Source organism: Euprymna scolopes, chromosome 17 (genome assembly GCF_053919585.1).
Source record: "Euprymna scolopes isolate OS-2025 chromosome 17, ASM5391958v1, whole genome shotgun sequence".
Classification (NCBI taxonomy): domain Eukaryota; kingdom Metazoa; phylum Mollusca; class Cephalopoda; order Sepiida; family Sepiolidae; genus Euprymna; species Euprymna scolopes.
The window spans coordinates 89,588,055-89,594,527 of record NC_136498.1 but is presented as its reverse complement, the minus strand read 5'-3'; positions in this window follow the sequence as shown (position 1 = coordinate 89,594,527).

Genomic DNA, 6,473 nt, shown 5'->3' with positions numbered 1-6,473 from the left:
CATTCACTCTTTAGGGGCGTTCTACTTAGCACCCAATTTTTAAAACATTTTTTATTAGCATGTAAAAACAAAAAGGATAACAATAAAGGTAATATAATAATTCATTTGTACCGAGGGCAGGGGAAGTAAAAAAATACCAATAGTGGTTAGTAGGGCCCTCCCAACCCCGTCTAGTTGATAAGTTGATAGACTGCCCGTTCCACTTTGATTGGTAAAGGAAACTGAGCTCCTGCAGGTCAGTCTCTAAGTGGAGATGCTCTCTAGATGGGACGAAATGGAGAAAAGAAATTTCTTTTTGTGGAGGGGGGGGTGTAGTGATTGATTTCTTTCTCTCCAAGATGGGTGAAATTTAGAGAGAAGGGTGAAAAGAAAAAATTGCAATGAGGTGGCGGTGGGGATCTTGGAGGCTTCTAATCGGGGGGGGGGGCACTCACTCAGATAACTAAGAGGCTAAGGATAAAATTACACTTGACGGAACTGCGCGTTCCACACCTAGGCGGGGAACACGTATTCAAATTTGGCTCCTCTTCGTACACACAGACTTGCTACATGTATCCATCTTCTGTCAAACGTCGCGCAATGCAGCCTTCTTCTATCATATCTGATCTTCACCCATAGTTGGTGTTTTAAGAAAGCGATCAGATCCTGATCAGAAAAAGACAACACCCCCCCCCGGCAACCTTGCAGATGCGATGTCCAAATCACCATTCTCGCCACGGTCAGGATTGTAATATAGACCATTTGTCTTTCCCGGTCCCACAGCGGTCTCACGTTGTCAATGACATTGAATACGGTAATCGGACGAGGTTGCTCAGGATCGATGCGAGTACTGGCGGAGTTCACAGCAATTGAAGAAAGCATGATCAGTGGTTTCTACGGATGTTGTTCCGCAACAGGAACAAGCAGGCAACTCCAAAAAACTAGAACTGCATTGTATGTTGTTAAGTGGAAGTGCATTTCAGGCCAATCGCCAGGTCAGAGAGGATTCCGAATTAGTCAGATGACTCGAACCTGGCGCCCAACTCCACGCGGAGCAGATTTCACTCTTCTGCCAACCCAAACGCACACATAACGGGTCGGCGGAAGCCCCCTTCACTAGATCTCAGTGGAGTTCCCTACGGGTAGCAGTCACAAGGTCGCTGGACCTTGGTAGTCGTTTTAGCACAGCTTGGCACTCTTTCAGGAAGGCTGAATCTCCTTGTCACCTGTGACGACTCTCGATAGAGGGGTCGAGAATGAGGTCAGGAAAGGCGGCAGTAACCACGGGGTGCGATGGTTCCTCTTCTTGAAGGTAGTGGCTCAGAAAAGCCAGCCTCTCGGTGTCCCGATGACACTTCAAGTGTGGGATTCCCAAACCTCCCTCACACGGACGTTGAATGCAGACCTATCTGCTAACCCAATGTCTTCCTCTGTCTCAAAGGAGTGAGGACAAGAGTTCGACAAGAGCTGTTAGGTCTTGTGCAGGCAGGGGAAGTATGGCCAGTCAGTAAAGGATGAGAGGGAAGACATATGTAGTGCACGCCATGGCTCTACCCTTTAAGGAACGTTTCTTAGGAAGCCACGAGTTGAGTGCAGCCTCCACCTTTGACCATACCTCCAACCAATTCTTATCAAGCTGGAGACTTGGTCCTAACCACACGCCGAGCATCCAAACCGAGCTATCAGTTCAGCTGAAGGGCGCCAGGAGGTTTGCGTTGCGACTCCAGGCGCCCAACCACAGTTCGACCAACTTACTGCAGTATATCTTGGATCCCGTGATTCTTTGATAATGTGTGAGCGCCTCCGACACAATCTCAATGTCTCTGAAGCTCGACACAAAGACCGTGACATCATCAGCAAATGCGGATACCTTGGCAGCTGGGCCGGCAGACAGAGCCATTCCATGCAGTGCCGAAGTTGCCTCCCCATGTCTCAGCTTGGACAACCCTGACGAACCGACCGAAAGATTACAAAGGGTTTCAAGCACTTTCCGTGGGCTGTCGATACATCACAGAGATCCAGTTGCAAAAGTCCAGTTTAAAACCGGTGGCCTCTAAGACAGATGCAATGAAACAATGGTCGACCCTAATGCCTTGGACTGATCTAAATTGATTAGTGGGGCATCCATGTTGTCATCTATTCCCCCGTCCAAGATCGTGTGGATCAGCTGCAAGTTGTTCTGAATTGATCTCCCCTTCACAGTGTAGTTCTGTTCCGGTTCAACCAACTCGCCGATAACAACCTGCAGCCAATTCAACAGGACCTTGGCCAAAATCTTCAACTCTGTGTTAAGTTTATGGCCTGTAGTCGTCTAAATCTTCCCCTCCATGCCCGTCACTTTTCTTCAGCAATGTGATCACTCCCTTGGTGACTTGTCCTGGCATGGATCCGTGAGCAAACCAATGGTTGAACACATCCATCAGAAGAGGCGACAGCCTCAAATACAGTTTGTTTGGCAAACCATCGAGTCTCGGCGATCTGTCACAGCTGACCTGCTTCAGCACAGTAAAGATCTCCTGCTCTGTCACCCGACCTTCACAACTTGCTGCTCTAGCCACCTCGAGGCGGGAGAGTCGGCCAAATAGTCACTAAACTGATGGACTGGAAGATCAGGCTGCTGCATAAAATGCTCCTCGAAATGTTCTCGAAACCCCTCACAGATCTCCCGAGTCAATTCAAGGGTGCATCCATCCAAATGTCTGACTTTTGCAATGTATTTGTCCGAGCCACACCTAGAAACGTCACGGCGCACGTTCGGATCAGAATTGACTGCTTCATTGCCTATCTTTCTAAGCCTAGCTCTAACTACTTGGCTTTCATAACATTCGCTAGTCTCGCGTAGAAGGTCCTGCTTAGCTAGTTTGTGACTAACCCTATCACCCTGCCCCATAGCCTGGGCTAGTTTCTGCTCTAGCTGCTTCTTCGTCTTGGCCTTATCTAGTGCGAAGCACTGGGCATACTTGACGGAGAAGCTTCTGATCTTGGCTTTGAAACCTAACCCTTCCCGGTAATTGCTCCCACTAGTGCCTCCTCCAGGCATGAGAATGTGTCGCCAGAACAGCACTGAACAGCTTGTTCAAAAGACCAAGAACGACAGAAAAAAGGCAACACTCTTTTCTATTTATTTAACTATTTATTCAAGAAGAAAAAATCACAGACTTTACAAAATTTTTAAAATAAAAATCATATAAAATATGTAATGTATTCTTTTCAAAGCAGAATGAGCCAGGCAGTGAATTCGATTCCTGCCAAGCGGACAACCTCAGGCCAATGGATTTGCTGTGATTGACAACAGCCCTGTAAATTTTTCATAACACTTGAAAGCCTTAATCATCTTGATAATATCCATGACGCTCGAAACGAACACGGTGACATCATCGGCAAATGCGGAAATCCTTGCTCGTGCACCACCAGGAAGAGCAATACCACACTGGGCCGGTCCAGCCAACCTGGACCTCATGTTCCTAAGGAATGGTTCCAATGGAAGGACATATAGAATAGGCGACAACTGACAGCCCTGTCGCACCGACCGAGCTGACATACCCCTAGAATTCACAGAGCTGAGCCACACGCTGTTGACCTGCACAACTGCCGTCAGCCAAGCATACAAAATGAAGATCCATCTGCAGAAGCCTGACCCAAAGCCGGCGGTCTCTAAACAGCCATCACAGCATAGTTCTGATCTGGCGTCCTCTGTCCTGGTGGAATGGTTGAACATGTAGAGTCCAGCATCTGTGAACTCCCCGGCAGTGATGGCCAATCAGCCAGTTTTTCTTTCGGGGTCGTGGGTGTAGGAGCTGACTTCCTGCTTGGTGTGACACCAAAGCTCCATGCTTTTGTTCAGCTTGAGCAACCCCCATCTTCCTGGGACGAGACTTCCTTCCCTTTCCACAGATTCTCTAGGACTGATTCTCATCCTCGCTGCCACTGCTGCCATCACTGCAACACAGATCTTCTTCAGTGTCCGGCTCAGGTCAGAATCCATCATGACTATTAAGTCCATGGCCTGTTCCCGGTCGCTTGGCACCACGCTCTGTGATGCCTGATCTGGCCCGGTGGCTCTCAAAGTGGAGAAATGGGCAGAGATGGATGGTTTCATTCCCGTCTCTAGGAGTTCTGTCCTCCTATGGGTGGGAGGGCTAACAGTTAAAGCCCTCTTCCTCTGTCGATCCCACCGAGCCGAATCATCTCTCCCAGCTAGCCTACACCTATCACTGCGGGGAACAGCAGTGTCCTCATTAATCCAAGAGCCGCCGCCTAGTGTAATGAACTCCTCTACAGATATGGTGCAGGGCCAGCACCGGGTCTGGTGCGGAGGGCAGCACCGACCTTACCTATTGGTCTTTCAAATGGGCCTGAACTGGTGGCCATGTCAGAGACACAGGCACCAGAACCTCGGCTATGCAAAGGAGCGGAGCCCGGACGGCATGGTGGTGGTGGTGGTGGGACTTTATCCTGGCCTGATCCCGCCCCCAGTGGCTAGGCATTTCTGCACTGGAGCCCCGACCAGCTATTCTCCCTCTCTGCATCTTCTCCCCGGCTCAGACCCACCGATTTGGCCTGACTAAGGATTCTATTGGATTTTACTCCAACCACCTCAGACACAGACCGGCCAGTTGCTTAAGTCAAGCCTGGGAAGAGAGACAACCTGCAAAAAATAGAAATGTAAAAAACAGTTAGGGGCCACAACAGGAGGCGAAAAATAAACAATGAAAAAGCTTTAAACCAGACCCAAGGAGACTGGTAGCTGGTCTTTGGTTGTCAGGGACAGCCAAAGGTACAAACAGAAAAGACAGGAGACCGGTCTTTTCTATTTATTTTACTATTTATTCAACAAGAAAAATTACAGACTTTACAAAATTTTTTAAATAAATATCATATAAAATATGTAACGTATTCTTTTTAAATGTGGCATGAGGCCAAAAAGGGTGTGGGAGGGAAGATGGGGTCGGAGGTCGTCCACTTAGTCTATTCCCTATAACTAGTTGCAGTCTCACAATACCGCATTCACTCTAGAGATTGGATTTATTTAAATGCCCCAGATGACATGAACAATATTTACAAGCTTTTTTTTCTTTTTTTATTTATATATTTTTACAATGAAACAATGAGGAATGAACCGTGATGCTTATGATATATGAAAGATGAAATGATGATGCGGGTGATATATGCGGGTGATGGGCAGGGGGTAATGAGAGCCTTATAACACCACAAAATAAAGAAAAATAATAGTAATGAAAAATAAATGAACCAAATAAAATGTTAAGCGATGAGTGTGTTAGCGAGGACCTTTACCAATTTAATTTGAAATGCTCCCTGTTTTCCGGTATCAGCTGAAAACAAGGAGGCACTTCCTAAGGGTGAATGGGCAAAACTACGGACAAAATAAAGGGGGGGGATAACAATGACCTGCAAGAAATATATCATATGGACGGGTTTGGACTAAAATAAATTGATCAGGACTGGGCTTCTTTGATTTTGTATTTTAAACACCAACTTAAAATCAAAATTATCTCGCTCACAGTTTAGTAGGAGGTGGATTCATACCGCTAGTTTATGTGTGTTCATGCGAAACAGGCTTTAGTATGTGTTCCCTGCCTAGGCATGGCACACGCTGACCGAAAAATCAATCACCAGACCAGATCAAGACTATCCCGTAGTGGATGAGTCCCTTAGCTAGTTGGTATAAATGAGCTCCATGTCCCCAATCTTTATTTTAGGTGTTAGAATACGGCCATGAATATGGTAAAGTACTTTTCTCTTCTGTCGAGAACTAGATAAGGTCCGGAATAATTTGGACAGAGTGGTTTTTTTGACTGCGTCGTTCCTGATAAAAACATATTTACAGGTGTGAAGATCGAAGGTGGAACGAAAATGTTCGTGTCTGGCTTTTTGGTTGGGGTGACTTTCAATCGTGACATTTTATGTTTTAAATCCGTTAACAAAAGTTGTCGTTGTGAAAATGTCTGTATTGTTTTCGCAGAATTGTCCCGGTAAAATCAGTGCTGATCTGAAAACTAATTCTGCAGGTGTGCTCTGCAAATCTTCCTTCACAGTATTGCGAATTGCTAAGAGAATGAATGGCAAATTGTCTGACCAGTCCGCTTTATTTTCGTCCATAGCCAAAGATGCTTTTAATTGTCTATGAAACCGTTCCACCATACCGTTTGTACAAGGGTAGTAGGCAGTAGTTTTAATGTGCTTTGGCTGAATTCAGTGAAAAGAGTTGATTGAAACTGTGAGCCCCTGTCCGTTGTTATTATGGAGGGCACTCCGAAAATCGCTATCCAATCTTGTAAAATCGCTCTGGCTATTGTTGAAACTGATATGTCTTTCATTGGTATTGCTGTCAGCCATCTGCTGAATCTATCGACTATAGTAAGGATTTGGGTATGTCCTTTTGAATTGGAGAAGGGTCCAACCAAGTAGATATGGACATGAGTAAACCTAGCATCTGGTACACTGAAAATTCCTGAAGGTGATTTTGTGTGCCC